This window comes from Mycteria americana, chromosome 4 (genome assembly GCF_035582795.1).
Source record: "Mycteria americana isolate JAX WOST 10 ecotype Jacksonville Zoo and Gardens chromosome 4, USCA_MyAme_1.0, whole genome shotgun sequence".
Taxonomy (NCBI): Eukaryota; Metazoa; Chordata; class Aves; order Ciconiiformes; family Ciconiidae; genus Mycteria; species Mycteria americana.
The window spans coordinates 47,103,468-47,121,758 of record NC_134368.1 but is presented as its reverse complement, the minus strand read 5'-3'; positions in this window follow the sequence as shown (position 1 = coordinate 47,121,758).

Below are 18,291 nucleotides of genomic sequence, written 5' to 3'. Positions count from 1 at the left end.
TGTTGACCACTACCCTCTGGATGCAACCATCCAACCAATTCCTCATGCACCGAACAGTCCACCCATCAAATCCACATCTCTCCGATTTAGAGAGAAGGATGTTGTGGGGGACAGTGCCAAAGGCCTTACAGAAGTCCAGATAGATTACATCCGTAGGTCTTCCCTTGTCCACTGATGTAGTCACTCCATCATAGAAGGCCACTAGGTTGGTCAGGCAGGACTTGTCCTTGGTGAAGCCATGCTGGCTGTCTCGAATTACCTCCATGTGCCTTAGCATAGTTTATAGGAGGATCTGTTCCATATTCTTCCCAGGCACAGAGGTGAGGCTGACAGGTTGGTATTTCCCAGGGTCCTTCTTTCTACCCTTTTTAAAAATGGGCGCAATGTTTCCCTTTTTCCAGTCACCAGGGGCTTCACCTGATTGCCATAACATATTTCAAATATCATGGAGAGTGGCCTGGCAACTACATCAGCCAATTCCCTCAGGACTCTGGGATGCATCTTGTCAGGTCCCATAGACTTATGCATGTTCAGGTTCCTCAAGTGGTCATGAACCTGATCTTCTCTTACACTGGGAGGCACTTTGCTCCCTCAGTCCCCGTCTTGCAGTCCATCCACTCGAGAGGTGTGGGAAGAGAGGTTGTCAGTGAAGACTGAGGCAAAAAAGTTGTTGAGTACCTCAGCGTTCTCCTCACCCATTGGTACCAGTTTGCCAGTCTTGCTCATCAGCAGGGGTAGGCTTTCTTTGACCTTCCTTTTCTGGTTGACATACCTGTAGAAGCCTTTCTTACTATTCTTTGCATGCCTTGCCAAGTTAAGCTCCAGCCATGCCTTGGCCTTCCTGACCCCATCCCTACACAACTGGGCAGCATCCCTATACTCTTCCCAGGACACCTGTCCCTGCTTCCACTGCCTGTACATTTTTTTCTTGCCCTTTAGTTTGACCAGCAGGTCTTGACTCATCCATGCCAGTCTCTTGCCTTCCTTACCTGATTTCTTACACGTGGGTATCAAGAGCTCTTGCACTCTATGAAAAGTATCCTTAAAGATCTGCTAGCTCAATGCACAATATCAATATAGTTTGATTGATAAATGTGTACATGAATCATTAATCATGCCATCAGAGTGGCCAGCTCTGGAAACATGCATTATGAGTTGATCTAAGGTCAGCAGGCAGTAAAGTCTTCTGAGCATTTTCCACCTCAGATTAGAATCAATTTCTTGACTAAATAAATAAGCAACCAAACTGCAGCTGTCAGACAGAAGTAGTAAAATGTGAGAGTGAAGGTCACCACTCTGGAGAAAATCTTTTACATGGTGATCAGACAGACACAATCAGGGAATAACCAACTATGACAGATAAGGTGGCCTTAGTAGGCATACTGGCAGTGAGTGATCCCCATGCTGAAGCGTATACCTGGCAGAAGGAGAAAATCAAAGCTAGGCCTCTGCATCATTTTTCTAATTGAAACAGGCATTGATGGGGGAGAGGCAAAAGTTTGACCTTTTTGAAATCTAAGGGGCAAACAATGAACATTCATTAACTGTATGACTTGTTTGGAAATCTGAGATAAAATGTGCTACCATAACTTTGGCAATATTATGAAAGTATGCAGAAAACAGTCATATTTGGAGACAATAAAATATGAAACTTGAAAATAAACCTGGCAGTAATAACGTAATTGAAGTTTTCTTCATAGACATCAACAATTAGCATATTGAGAGAATAGCTGAGTCTAAATAGTTTATCTACTTTCAAACACATTTTCTTTCCACCTTAGAAAAATATTTTCTTTAATAATCTTGACTTTATTTAATTTCATTGGCAACTTTACAAACATTATAGAACACTGCCTTCAGGTGATACAGGAAGGCCGCCTTCTGAGAGTTTTGTCAGACTGTGACTTAGTTTTTCCAACACATTGAGAATCAGGTAGCTCCTAGCTCTTGCTTCCCCAGGAACTAAAATAAAAATTTCATCATAGTGGAATATGATTTCTGAACAAAGCAACCTGCGAATCCTAAAAAGAAACCTTTCGGAACTTTTTATGACCTCAGGCATTTCATTAAAAACTGCTTAGCTAGTCAAAACAATAAATACACATTTGTATTTGCAAACAGTGTAGGGGAATAGACAGTGAAATTTCCAGCTACACCTTGTCAGTCAAACCAGCATATTTAAAAGAAGAGTCCATTCTCTTTCTATTTCTGCCTTCTGTTCTTAGTTAATTAAGATTCTTGCCATTATAAAAATTATGGGAAAATTATTTAAAAATCAGTAATATACTTGGATTACTTTTATATATATATATATATCTCAACAGGAGGTTGTTAGACTCCTAAGGCTTTATTTTAATGTCACACAGTAAATCACATTCTACCATCCTTGGGTGCAGATGAAGACTAAATCTTACTTTGTAAAAAACAAAGTAGTCTGAAGTTCATAATTTCTCATCTGTATCTTGTAAATGCCACTACTTAAACTTGTCCTTTTATTTCTCTCTGGGCCTATCTTTCTTTTCTTTCCGATTTCACTTGTATGTAGGCGTTCACATTTCTTATCATCCTTAACCTTTTTTTATGTCCCGTTAAAATTTACTTCTCTGTTTCTTGCATGACTATCTCTTGTGGTTCTTCAAATTATCAGTCACTTCAAAGTTCCTGAAGTACATCAGGTTGCTTATTTAAGTTCATATTAATGACTATTTAATGGTTTTGCCATTTCAAACCTTTTTTCTTTGAATTCATTCTTTTCACACAGAAGAACTTCAGCTTTCTTGCAAAGGACCTATTTTATAACTACTAGAATGAGGTGGAAAATGATCCTGTGGAATTGAAGCTTTTTTAAGCAAACTTTAATACAAGCAATGTGTTAAAATTACAACTGTAGAAAAGGCTCTACTACTTTGCTTTGGATGTCACACAGACAGACCATACCTCATAAATCATAAGAATTTTTTTTCACGGTGTTTGTTTTTCAATGCAGGACCCAGCTGGTCCACAAGGAAAGATGTGATCTGATCTTTTAATCGTTCTGTGATAGGGAAGACTAACTACATCCCTCTGGACATTGTTTCAGTCTCTTCTCCTGAGACACTATTTAGAGAGACAGTATAGAGACTATTCAAACTAAAATGTTTTTCCCTAGTCAATAATAAAGTTTAGAACCAAAACAGAATTGCCTTTGCTTCTCCTTGGCTGTTCTTCCTCTTGAGATTTTGTCTAAAATTACTCCCATCACAGAGTTTCTTAGAAGCTGCTTCTGTTTTTGCCCTGAAAAATGCAGGAAGCTTTCTCTCGGAAACCCTGACATCAGACATTACGATATAAAAAACAGTGTTCCTTTTCATGCCAAAGATATTTAACTCATTTGGCAGAGTCTTTTTGTTTATTCTTCCAACCCATCCTCACCTTGTCCACAGCTTCCCCTGATTCTCCCAAGCCATCCTAAGCTCTCTGCTACCCTGTCTCTTTGTAAACCACTTAACTGGAGCAGTCTGTATCCTGGCTAATCCTCTTAAGATCCTCATCCAAACATATTAATCATAATAATCTAGCAGTTAGTCTTCATCCTTTCTGTTTCTTTATTTGCCGGGAAGAAAAACAAAGGAGTAAGACCCTTCTCTTCCCAGAATCCACTGCTAGGAGCCACCTCTTCTGAACATGACCGATCTTGAATTCTTTGTAGTTTCATATTAGAAGTGAAACATGACTGGCCTGCATGCCCTTCTCTCATACTTTTCCCTATGCTTTGTTTTTAAGGCTACATAGAGGCTGCTCTGTTTGACAGTGCCAGGTCTAAATGGCTTAAAACAGCCAAACTCCAAGTCAGATATAAAAATGGGGCTTTGACATTGTAATCCTTAACACTGTGCATCCGAGAAATAGGCAGCTAACTCTGAGAGCACCATTGGCAAAGCTGGCACACTCATCTCTGTTCCAGAAATGCTAAAGGGAGGAGAGGTAGGCAATCCTAGACTGGCAATCCTAGCAATCAGCTCTGATCAGAGTCAGTCTATAGGAAACAGCAGCAAAAGGTTGTGTGTGAAACACTGTTCTTCACTACAAGAATGTGCTGGTCCCAGGAGTAAGGGCAAGTGATTCAGTGAAGAACCTGAAGCCATTTCTTTTGCTTAGAAAGCAGCATAGTTAAAACAAGACACAGTGTGGTGGCTTGACCCTGGCTGGACGCCAGGTGCCCACCAAGCCGCTCTATCACTGCCCTCCTCAGCTGGACAGGGGAGAGAAAATACAACAAAAGGCTCGTGGGTCGAGATAAGGACAGGGAGAGATCACTCACCAATTACTGTCGGGGAATGGGGGTTGCGGTCAGTTCATCACATGTTGTTTCTGCTGCTCCTTCCTCCTCAGGGGAGGACTCCTCATGCTCTTCCCCTGCTCCAGAGTGGGGTCCCTCCCACAGGAGACAGTCCTCCACAAATTTCTCCAACGTGAGTCCTTCCCATGGGCTAAAGTTCTTCATGAACTGCTCCAGCGTGGGTCCCTTCCACGAGGTCACAAGTCCTGCCAGCAAACCTGCTCCAGCGTGGGCTCCTCTCTTCACAGGTCCCACAGGTCCTGCCAGGAGCCTGCTCCAGTGCAGGCTTCCCACGGGGTCACAGCCTCCTTCGGATGTATCCACCTGCTCCGGCATGGGGTCCTCCACAGGCTGCAGGTGGATATCTGCTCCACCATTAACTTCCATAGGCTGCAGGTGGATATCTGCTCCACCATTAACCTCCATGGGCTGCAGGGCACAGCCTGCCTCACCATGGTCTTCACCAGGGGCTGCAGGGGAATCTCTGCTCTGGCACCTGGAGCACCTCCTCCCCCTCCTTCTTCACTGACCTTGGTGTCTGCAGGGTTGTTCCTCTCACACATTCTCACTCCTCTCTCCTGGCTGCAGTTGCGCAGGTTTCCCTCCCAACCCTCCACCCCCCCCTTAAATACGTTATCCCAGAGGTGCTATCACTGTCACTGATGGGCTCGGCCTTGGCCAGCAGTGGGTCCGTCTTGGAGCCGGCTGGCATTGGCTCTGTCAGACATGGGGGGAGCTGTTAGCAGCTTCTCACAGAAGCCACCCCGGTAGCTCCCCTACTACCAAAACCTTACCACACAAACATGATATACAAGGGCAGCTGCGTGATACTTTTTCTTAAAGTGGTGGTGGTACTTTTACTGCTCAGTCTCACCCTTAGCTTAGGTGATCAGGATATTTGGCTGCGAAGGATGAATCCTGAATGTCAGGACCTGCTACCTTTGGATATGGATTTGACGGCCAAAGAGGCTGTCTCTTGTTTCCCCTCAGTCCCCACAACTTAGGCAACCTGCGCTACACACTCCTCCACCTTCAAACTGAGGGACGGGATGGCTCACATCTAAGAAACCTCTTAAGCATGACCCTGCCATGTGAATTTTCACTGAAAAAGCAAAAATGTAACGTTTGGCAAGGTGTTCAAGTAAAGGATCAAGCTTCTTTTATAGAGCTTTGAGTCACTTCCTATAGTGTATATTAATCCCAAGAACACTTAGAAAATTCAGATCCTGAATACAAGTAAGCATGGAAATGGCTGATTTCTGGATTTTAAAGAGCATCATACAACTATATCCTGCCTTTCTAATCAGCTAAGTCCAGGAAACAGCACTTCTAGTGAGTACATAAAGCTCTGTTATTGTTCATAAGGAAGTCCCTTTTTTATTTTTTTCCCCTTCATAAATGTAGACCTTCTATAATATCTCTTGCATCTGAAAGAGTTTAAGAGGACATAGGACCTGGGTTGTCTTCCTTCCCTGAATCTATATGTCTAAATTACTCTCCTGGTGAACTTTGGCTCAGGAATGGCAAGATCTAGAACTAAATTTGGAAAAATAAATCCATTAATAACTGGCAGAAATCTACAGAAGCAAAAACAAAATAAAACATAGTGCCCCAGCACTCGTCCCAAAATATTATTGGAATTGATTAGTCAGAAATAGTCTTCTGCTTACAGTCATTGCATGATCACAAGAAAGAAAAAAAAAAGAGGGGAAAGTGTAATATGATTATGTTATCTGAATAAAATTATATGCTTAGCTGCATTAAACAGTTATCATGCAAGCATTTAGGAAAACATGCTCCTGAAGTATACTACATGAATATAATGTATCGTAACGTAGATTTGCTATTTTGCAGCATGACAGAATTGCTTAGTAGACCTAGGCATATGTCCTGGTTTCTGCTGGGATAGAGTTAATTTTCTTTCTAGTAGCTGATATAGTGCTGTGGTTTGGATTTAGCATGAGAATAATGTTGATAACACAGGGATGTTTTAGTTCCTGCTGAGCAGTGCTTACACAGAGCCAAGGCATTTTCCTGCTTCTCACCCCACCCCACCAGCGAGGAGGCTGGGGTGCACAAGGAGTTGGGAGGGGACATGGTTGGGACAGTGGACCCCAACTGACCAAAGGGCTATTCCATACCATATGATGACATGCTCAGCATATAAACTAGGGGAAAACCTGGCTGGGGATCCACTGCCCAGGAACTGTCTGGGCATTGGTTAGTGGGTGGTGAGCAATTGCATTGTGCATCACTTGTTTTGTATATTCTTTTATCTTTGTTATTATTTCCTTTTCTTTTCTGTCCTGTTAAACTGTCTTTATCTCAAACCACGAGTTTTACCTTTGTTTTTTGATTCTCTCCCCCATCCCACTTGGGGGGAGTGAGCAAACAGCTGTGTGGTGTTTAGCTACCTTCCGTGTTAAACCACAAGAGATGTTGCTATACACTGTCCTTAAGTTCTATGATGGACAAACTCCCTAAGCAAGGCATATATGTGTCATGTCAGGTAGAGGGGAATATACCCCTGTAGGTGGCTTCAGATAAGGAAGAAATCAAATTCAAAATGAAATTTGCATTTTTGTTTCTTCATTTCAGATTTTTAATGTTATGTACTTTCCAGAAACACTGATTTTATAAGGTCTTGATATTCATTAGAAAAGTGTACCTAAATATATATTTGGATCTTTTAAAGTTATTGCACTATTCTACTGTATTTTTTATGATATTAAGTGAAGCTAATCTTCACATAAACTGTTTTCACATAGACTAGCTTTAGGAACTGACTTCTAGGTTTCCTCTTCCCTTCATTGCTTAGAATATTATTTATTAGTCAGTGGAATCAATAATGGCAGTCACAATTTTGACCTTCCTAATAATTACATTGATATAAAAATATGACAGTGGAAATAGGTTATACATATTTACTAAAAATATATTATTTTTAGTAGTTTCGGATGGTTGTTCAGATCCTGTTTTCAGATTGTCATTTTTTCACCACTGAGATGATCAGAAAAAGAAACTTGGTGTTTCATGTAACTTTGTGAGCTCATACATCCTGCAGTTAGCAATTAAAACACTATATATCATAATGATCAAAATAATTCAGTAGAGTTGGTCATATTCAGTAGTAGTTTGTAGAAGAAAAAGTAATTGCACGACACATGAAAAACAAGCAATTATTCTGCATCAAATTTCGCAGGTCCTCTTACCTTGATTAACCACCGGGCACAATGGAAAAACAGTTTGCAACACAAACTCAATTCCAGCACACAGATACAACGCACAATCCAGTATTAACTTAACATAGCCCTTTATGTGCTTTTTTACACCCCTTTCTGATTTTCTGGTATATCTTTAGAGGACACACCTAAATATTTCAAAAGCAATTCTTCCTCAAAATTTCTGCACTTGTTTTCAGTCATAACGTGAAATATAATTTCTTTTGCTCTTATATTGTAGAGGTATTGTAGAGATAGCATACTTTTAAAGGAATTTTATTCTTAATTTTCTTTATGTGGATAAACTGAAGGTCTTCTTATTAGACTGTTTTATTGAATCCCAAAGTTTATTGCACCTACATTCTGTCTGACTTCTGGATCTCTAACAGATTCCTAGATATCTACTATATATCTTTAATAGACCTCTGGAGATTGAGAGATTTCTGAGGAGGAAAGCCTTCAAAGCAAGCTGCAAGAGGTTATTAAAACAACAGCATTAAAATGAACACTTGGAAATACCTGGGAAAAGGCATTCTTCAACTTTATTTCCTTACGGTAGCACCATGCAGCTTAAATGATGCTCTAAACATCTTAAGAACTCATAAAAGAAAAAAAAGGGAACAATTCTAAAAACCCCATAAGCTATGTTAAGCAATATTTTCAGTCCTTAAGTCCTTTTTGATGACAAAAAATTGGGGGGGTTTATGAGATAAATTAAGCTTAATTAGGCTATCATTTGGGGGATTGCCATATGGTACCAATAAATAATTTCTCAGTAAGCTACTGCTCTCCCTTAAAATAGATAAACATATGTCAGGTACTCATACTTAAATCCATATCATTCCACTCTGAAGTATATCCATACCAATTAACCACCTAGAGATGACTGACAATGGCTTCATCACATGACTGATTGTGAGTATCTCAAGGATATGCATGCCATGAGAAGCATAGGAATATTTTGTTAACATATTGATGAAGATTTTCCCACCCACATCACAGAATCCATCTTTTGAGACTTCAAGAATATTCCCCATTTTAATGAAGGTTTTTTGGTCACAGCAGGTGTCCACAGCATCATTAGTCCTCCTGAGTGAAATAGCTATAAAAAAACCCCAAACCAAAATATTTTCAATCATTGTTACTGTCTTTATAGAAATCTGAAACCTGGAAAGAATTTCAGCATGCCATAGCACGGCAGTCAGCATTGGGATAAAATAAAAAGACAGGAAAGATTTATTCCTTTAAACTGCATTTTCATTCTTCAAAACTTTTAGAATCTGGGGAAGGGGAAGTTGTTTCTCTGGAAATGACAACAGAAAATTTTTGACAGAGTATCCTTTCACTTGGATTCCTAATCTGGCCAGAGAAGACTTAACACAGTTTGAAGATAGTTCATTTTAGTTCTGAGCCCTTGTAAGTCATTCCTGGCTGAGGAAACTTGGAGAAGTGTGGCCAGAGCTTGTTTGCAGAGCTGAATGGAAAACAAATGCACTTTTGCCTTCAGCTACCCTACCCATCCCATGAAGCAATCAACAACAAGGCAAGAGGCTGAATTAGAATTCAAGCCCACTTCCAGAGTCTCTTTCCCTGAGCATCAATCCCCAACTCTTTGATATTATACATAAGCCTAAGCATAGGCTGGCAACAGTGAACCTGTTTTGGTAACTTATGGCAAATTGAACAGCTTGGATATGATTTCAGAATGGGAGTTTATTTTCATAACTGTGCCTTCACTTCTTTTTTCATATCTTCAGTGGCAGTGCAGAGTGAGCCTTTGCATATAAAATCGTATGATTTCAGTAAACCTACAATTTTTTACTCAATTTTTATACTCAATTCTTACTTTAGTTTTGGTAACTAACATTGTTGTTGCTATTGATTTGTAGGACTGGAAAACTATCAGGTTGTTGGGGTTTTTTTTCCCCACAGGCCCACTGGGAACACTGTATTTTATCATTAGTTCTGTTCCATGTACTAGTATAGCTGGTGACTTTCTATAGGGAATTACTTTCTGCACTTAGGGGAAGAGATAGGTCAGATGCACTTCAGTGAAACAAGAGCTTAGAAAAAGAGATTGTGTAGGGTCAGAAATGAAAACATTGTAATCAGCAGACTGCTGCTGCTGTACCTCTGACCTGTGCCAAACTTCTTGCCAGCATCCAACTGAAACTTCTGCATCCTAAAATATTTGTTTTTCGCATCACTTATTTTTCCAGTTTAACTATTGTAATTTAGGTCTTTTTTTTACTGAAAGTGTGAGAAAAGTGATATTTAATACTTTAATATTTAATTTCTTTGAAAATGTAAGACTAGCTAGACAAAAATCCCCTTTATTTATGAGCTAGGCCCATATTGACAACCTTGATTCAGAATTGTCAGAATTGTGATCATTAAAAAGCCAACATCAGAGGCAAGGAGATCAGGAATGGAAATGCACACGTACCTAAAATGCTAGCATAATTTTTCACAATGATCACAAATGCAACAGAGTCACTTTTAAATATATGTAAAATCCAGGATTCCTGTGTTTTAAGCTATGTGCAGAAATGTTCTGCTCTGCTCACTACTGGCTGCTCTACTAGCCGTAGCTATGCCACTGCAGAAAGCACTTACAAATGTGATTAAGGCACTGCTGTACCCTTCATTATGGCTACAACACTTCTAAGAGTGAGGTGTGTCCCTGCAGCTGCTGTAATAAATTGTCTGTTCAAATGAATGGACTATCAGGACATGGCTGCTATATTTGCATTTATCAGCATCAAAGATCTTTTCATTAAGTTGTATTCATAGTACACATGCTAAAATACATTTTTCATCTGCTATTATATAGATTTAGCTTTGCATCAACATTTAAAATTCCTAAAAGCAGAAAAAGGTGTTTAAACTGTCATCACCATAAATAAATCTATCACCCAACAGAAAGCCTGCAGTAAGGGTGAAGGATGACATAATTCTTTCAAGAAAACTCTTCAAAAGAACTAAAATACATTCTTATCTGAAGGTTATTCCTGTCTTGAAAAAAAGTTTACCTGCTTGGATGAAACTTTGGAACCTTCCAGGACAAGATAAGCCTTTAAGATGAGTTCATCTAAAACCTACCCTTTACTGTACAAGCTTTCAAAAATTGTCAAAGTTTATAGCTCACAGAAATAGGACGTAGCAGGACTTCCATTAACATATCCAGCAGAGAGCAAATTGAGTGACCCAAATACCATCACAGGGGCAAAGACTGACAAATGCTTTCTGGTTCTCTGTATTTTGATAGGGGACAAATAATAAAATGTTCTATATCTTTCTTGGCCATCTTCATCTTTCCTGAGGAAAAACATATCTACCCATAGCAACTGACTGCATTTATACTTCTTGGGAGGGAGGGAGGGAGGGAGGGAGGGAGGGAGGGAGGGAGGGAGGGAAGAGAGTTAGCAACACCACTGTCATTCCATCCTAATCTCCACGTTTATGTTAATCGACCTTTTCTGTGGTACAGAAGTTGCCATGGTGAAACTGTTATCTGAATCCCTGATGTTACCCCCTTCCCTTTCTGTTTCTCCTTCCTTTCCCTCCCCTACAAAAATGTCACCAGTCTCTGGTTTTTGCTTTACCTTTGAAAATGGAAAAAAAGACCATAAATGAAAAAACTCTCAGTTCTGTTCTAAGCTCTTGGGCAAGATGTCACATGCAAGATGCCACATACTGCTGCTTCTGGAGCTGCTCTTGTCTATTCGCGAGACACAAAACAATATCACTTGTCATATATGTTGTTACTTACAGGTCTTTTTTTTTTTTGACAGGTTTATCTGCTTTCCACAAATAAGCGAAGACTATAGTGACATTAAAACTGTCACACAGAATACCTGACAGGGAATTTTAGTACAGAAGTTAACACTAATGTGGGCAATATTCAGACTGATAGCAAAAGAATCAATTTTATTCATTTCATTTAACTTAATCTGCTTCTGTCTACAACAGTGACTTGATATGTTTTAGATAACTGAAGTTCTCCGTAAGCCATTCTCATCAGTTACTGGCCTCCCAAACTGTGAATTACTAGTTTTCTCTGAGAGTCTTATTTCAAGCTGTAACCATGTTTAACTTATTTAGAATAAATTCGAGACACACTCCAGCAGATTAATACCTATTAAATTGGCAAAAGATTGTAAATATATTCTCTCCTTTCCAGCTTATTCCTACTTTGGTCAGTCTACTTCACAAATGTGGATGAGAAAATTTACAGACTTTACATGATGCTTGACTGTAGTCAGGTCTTTGGGCTGATAGGCATAGGTATGATTAACTTTTTATCATCATTCAGAATGTCGTAACTGACTTATCTACTTATTTCTGTGTGCCTGAAAAAGCTTTAAATAAAATCCACCCTTAAATCTCACAAACATCTACAAGTAGGTGAACAGTTACATTAAGTCCCCCTGACCTGAATGACATGCAATATGAATATAACATGATTTCAAAGCTGAAGTTTAAGCATCATACACATAGGAGTATGAATGACATTATTTTATTCAAAATGTCACTATTTCCAGTGACATTATTATTTTTAGTGACTTGTTATAATTGTAGCATCTCCCTAGGACTGAAAATGTGTTGAGCAAGTAAATCCGAAATTAAGGAAAAATTGTAGATAATAAAAATGAAATAGAATGTGATAATTATGTTTTATTGAGTATTTTGAGGAAAGAAATGTTTGAGAAATACATAATATAGAAATAAGGATGCATTTGTGTAAGGAAGACCATTGTGAAATTAGGCTGAGTATAAACTGAGAAGGCTGTAGTTCACAGAATGCCGCAGAGAATAATATAAATAGAAATATTAATTTATGCTCTGCTTATGCACTTCTGCCTTGAATATTACTATGTATTGTACAAAAGGAACAAATTCGATGAGGCAGGTGGTAAAAACAGCTGTGACATTTTAAGAGATTGTCTTCCACCATCCTATCCGTAGCCTGTTGCTCTGTTACTACCTAAGTTTAAGGTGAGTGGAGTTAGCCTGAACAGACAGTAAAAGTGTTTTGAAGCAACTTGGCCAACTTTCTGTGACAGCAGATAATGAGTGTTCATAAACCTTCTTCTTCCAGCTGAGTGGTGGTGCCAATAGCCTCCAAATGAGGGGCAAACCCAGAGAAACTGTGGCTAGTTAACACATTTAATTGACACAGGGTGTTCCGTGGCGGATCAAAACTTTCTGAGATTACAAAAAATTTCTTGATAAATAAAGATGAAAAGGTGATTGTTTAAAATTTTGATCAAGTAACTTTGAAAAACAGTTTTTCCAGAGTATTTTCCTGGATTGTGAATTTCCTGGATTTCCTGGATAAGAAAGTGTCCCCCTTTTAAAGTAACTAAAAAGTGTACCCTTACTTTATTCACAGAATTCCCTTTGAAATGAAAGACCGCAAAAAGAAGCAAAGCACAGCGTAAGATATGTTTCATAGACAAATCAGTATGGAATAATTTTCATTGTTTATGATTTTTAATTAGAAAACACTCTTTGTTCCCAGCTAAGTAATTTTTTTTTTATTTTTTTATTAATCTGTATAGTTCGTAAGTCTTTATCATTTCCTCTATTCTCTTTACACTCTGCTTTAAAGTACTTTTTTTTTTTGTCATATTTTCCCGTTGGCTTAGTCATGAAAGTTTGACACTGAAATTCATTTCAATCATTTAAAATGTATGCTGTTCCAGGTATTCTAGCAGCATGGAGAGAAATATAGCATTTGAATTAGCATAGGGAGAAACTATTAAACTCAGCAAACTATTTATAATAATGCACTAGAATTTTTTCCACGCAGCAGCCTGGAGGAAAATGCTGTTTCATACCTTCATTTGTCATTTCAACCTGAAAACTTTGATCACTGATAGAAGACTCTAATGATACAACGTAGGTGGTACAGATTGCACGTAGGTATGATGATTTTACAGCTAAGAAACATTTTTTAAAAAACATCATCTTTGAAACATTATATATTATTCCTTCTTTTCTCTGATTTTCTCTTTCTCCCATGGTATGTTTCCAATACATCACTTCATTCTAATCTGCAGGGAAAGTGGAGTTATCCTCATAACAGTAGGTAACATAGACTAGAAAACAAGCAGACTGAGCAGTGGCATAAGAAAATTAAAGAACAAATTAAGCATTCCAATGCACAGATACTTGTCATTTAAATGTTTCTGTTACTTCTGCAAAAGAGGACTAAATCTTTAGAAGAAGGACTTGTTCACTACATGTTTCTTCCAGTCATGTTGAAATGACCAGGAGTACAACCTGGTGGAGTTTGTAACTGCCAAGCTCAAGTCCATACAAGAAATTAAGTGGGCACAATCAAACAGATATTTAGTTGAACATTTCTGTAAATATTAATTTGTATATATTTTATCTATATAAAGAATGAATATAGTATAAAGTAATATATATACATTTTATATACATATAAAGTAATATATATTACTATAGATATATAGTTTGGTTTCAACCGAAGTTAAGTATACATTCATCCATAGTAATAGCACTTCTGTGAAATCTGCTGCAGTCTGCTACCCTAATCTTTAGGGCTGAATTTCTTTCTTTATTATTCCACATACATACCATTTTCAAGCAAAAAGCCCATGAAGAAATTTTACAGCTTTTTGTGCATTTTCACCTTCGAGATTAGAAGCATTTGAACAACAAATCAGGAAAATTTCTATGGGAGTTAGCATTATCTTCTGGATTAAAATTTATCAGTATAGTTTCTTTTTAACTATAATATATACTTACTAACTTAAAAACTCCTTTTGTTTGCCTGGCCACGTATCCTTTGGTCTGTGCTCTGTGGGAGGAAACCATTTGATTATAGCCCATCTCCACCTCCATTTGATTGCTAGCTTTGGAAAAACAGCAGGATAATAGGAGCTTTGTACACCACTAAATATCACTCAATGTATGGCTATGTTTTACTCACCCAAAATAGTCGGAGGACTTGTAAGACTTTTGGCCAACTTAGACTTAGTTACAACTTCAATTTAAAAATTTACTGTTCTTATGTGCATGTGGTGAATAAATCAAGAACAATTATTTCAAACAGTATTCTGTACGCACAGACAGTAGACAAGTACATAAAGTTACACTACTCCTTTTTAATATATTTGAATGACCAACACAATCCCTTCCCAGTTCATGTCAAAACAGAAGCTATTCTAATTATGTGCATATAGCATAAAAAAACCCTTTGCTCCTGATCTGATATAGTTGTTGCATATAACCTCAGAACCAGAATTTTAATGATTGTTATAAGAAAAAAACAAGAGCCTGCTAGACTAAAGGAGGAACAAGTGGCCAAGTAGAAGGGGAGGTAAGGATGTGAAAGGGAGATGGAGGATAAGAACTTTTGAAGAAATGAAAGAGAAGAGGAGGCTGGGGAATGAGGGACAGCAGATGCTAGCAAACGTGCATGATCTTCAAGTGCTGGGAGAAGGAAGAAAATAAAAGAGCAGAGAATGAGGGTAATTTGTAACACTGGAAAAAAAGAGGTAGCAAAATGCATAGAAAAAGGGCCAAAATGCACAAAATGCACAAAATGCATAGAAAATGCACAAAAAAAATAGGGCCAAAAATCATGCTTGGCCTTTTATCAAAATATCCTGAATATTACATATCAGCAAATTGTAAGCAAATGGAAATTACTAAGAAATTTTCAAAGTAATGAGGAGTTTGGTTTCTTCACAGAAAATAAAAAATTGCAATATTGAGTAATACCAAAGGTCCGTTGCCCGTTAATCTGTCTAATATTTTCCAAAGCATCTGCTATTATGAAAAATGTAGAAAAAAACATAGATTCTTGCCTTCCTTCCAGTACTGGTTATGAGTGGTTTGTAAGGCTCTCTAAAACTGGAGGTTTCATCCAGGCCTTCATGTTCGATAGTCACTGACAAGATTTCGTTCTTCTTTGTGGATTTGCCTACCCCCCTTTTTAGCTTTTATACATTCTAACCTTTAAAACACCCTAAGACAACAAATCCTGCAACTTGACTTTGTGTTATATGAAACAATATTTTTGTTTGTTTTAACTTTACTGCTTATTTCATACATTTTACTATGCAAAATTGCATTCCTACCTTCCTTACTCATTGCAGGATTGGCATATTTTTGGGAATAAGCCTTAAGCGGCAGAGGAATAGATTAGAGGCTCTAAAAGAGGAGTATGATTGTCTTTTTCTATTTCTCTCAAGTCTTATGTATAGCAAAAATGATCTTTAAAGATCAGAGCTATTGCTCAGGTTTGTTATCAAGCTCATATAGAGTGGAACCTAGAACTTTCAGATAATTATGCTTGTCTATAGGAACATTGATTTCTGATAAATATTATTTGTGTCAGTGACTTTAGGAGCATAATGTATGAATTCCTAGATGCTGTAGCAAAGATTATCAACATATTATTATTTGGAATCTCTTCCTATAATTTTGCTTTTCAACAAGAATAAACATCATGAAAAACCTGCTCCAACTGTATTTATATCGTTGTAAAAGTATCAAATACATACAATTTGTAGGCACTGGCTAGAGTCCTTGTAGACCATATCCACCTCAACATGTTGATAAATTAAAAGTATCAGGAAATAAGCATTTCTGTGCTACCACAATTCTTCAAAGTCTTTTTTTTTTTTCCCAGAGGCAGTACCTGTTAAAGTGATGTCTGAAAACATTTACAAGATGCTAAAGAAATTGTCATTAGAATTAAAATATTCATCTTCAGTCTGCACTGACAAGTATCCTTGGGCTTAAACCTTCCCCAAACTTTAAAGACATTTACAACAAAGTTTTGTTGACCATAGCTCCAATGCAGCATATTACATATGATTTTGGGCTAACATTTGATTATCAGTTAAAACAAATAAATATTCAGTCTTCTGATTTATGTATATATGTAAATATATATATGTGTGTGTAGCAAACCAAAAGATAATACAAGTATTCATCTTAAGTGGTTTTTTGTGGATGGATGAATGTACATATTTGTTCACATGCATACGCACACACTTACTTGTCTATTTCTGTGTAAAAATGTGGATGCCTGTGTTTGTAGTATTATAACAAACTCATATATTTTTAAAGCATTCACAAAGATTTATAAGGAGAAATAGAAATATTGCGTCCTAAGGCAGTTCACCACCACAAATATTCTTTTATTACCCTAGATGAAATACTCTTTTGTCACAAGGGATAGTGTATATTTGTAGTTGAAAATGATGCTTCCTTAAAAGGACTGTAACTTCACATTTGCAAAGTATTAAACAGTCTGAATGCAGGTGAGAATACCCTCACCCTCCCATCCCCCCAAAAAATAAACAAACAAAACCCGAGAAGCCTGTCATAAAATAAGCACTCAATAAAAACAAATAAAATGAAAGCAAAATGCCTGCCATGGGATGAAAGAGCATGTGTAATGGTAGTTAAAGCATAATATATTTAAGCCTAGGTGAAGTATAGTGAAGTGCAGATGTGTCACTCCATGAATAAAAACAAACTAATAGTGGTGCTATACAAGCATAGCTGCAAGGTTTTTAGAAGCAGGTGAGATTACATCAGTTCTTATGGGCCATCCAAGGTCTCATATCACAGTCTCTAGCTGATCTTTTCTTTGGGTTAAGAAGCTCTCTTACTCACAAGTGCTGTTAAGCATTCCAAACATAGGCTTTACTTTTCTAATTAAGAATCATAATTTGTGAAGTTTCTATGTGGGGTTTTGGTTGGTTGCTTGCTTGGTTGTTTTTTTAATTCACACAGGACCTGAAACCATGCACAGTGGTACATCTTATCTTCCATAGCTTCCCATCCTGACTGAAAGCATTTGTCCTACTCTTGCAAACTGCCGGATAACCCATGTTTTCCATTCTTTCAAACTGTATTATTACCTTTTCAGAAAGACTTCCTGAGCTATCTGGAACAAGTTGATGGAGACAGTATTGTATTTATAGGCTGCCACTGAGCAACTGGTAACTACCTCAGCCTTAGTGCATGGAGCCAACCACTACCTTTTACCTGCCATTACAATCTCTGCCTCTTTCCAATCTGTCCCACTCCCCATCTCAAACTCTGCTAGAGGAAAGACAAAACTACCTTTTAATAAGCAAACTGAGTCAGAAGATACTTTCATAGAAAATTAGTCTCACACCTAAAGCGGTTTGAACACACTATACTTTTCTCCTGGGAGAGCACAAAAGATGTGTCAGAGCTTGTGAGAGGTAACTGTTCTTTCACTGTCTCCAGACACCCACCTTTTTATCTGCTTTCATCTTTTTTAGATGAAGAGGTGCTTTTCGTTTACATTAAGTCTACAATAATGATCCTCTACTTTGTTTAATTTTTAAGTTAAGTGTTAGTAAAACAGGCAAAAGGATTGCATGTGTAGCTAGGTAGAATACTTTTGCTACGTGCTTGTACCATTTACGCTATCTTATGCTGGTATAATAGGCTGTGTAGCAGCCATCTCAAATGCATGAATTTGAATAAAAGGAGAAAGTCTGGGAATATGAAAGACCATGTTTAGTCATGAAGAATGCTTTCTATTTTCTGGACATGTTTTAATTTTATGTTACAGAGGACAATATTAAAAGTAGAGAACTGTTAGACATTGTGTCTAGAGAGAGAGAGAACAGCATGTTCCATGTAGAACCTGACAAGCAAAATTTGCAATAAGAAAATAATATGTTAAAGTAAAATACCTTTTTTTCTTTTCAAATTTATGCTTAT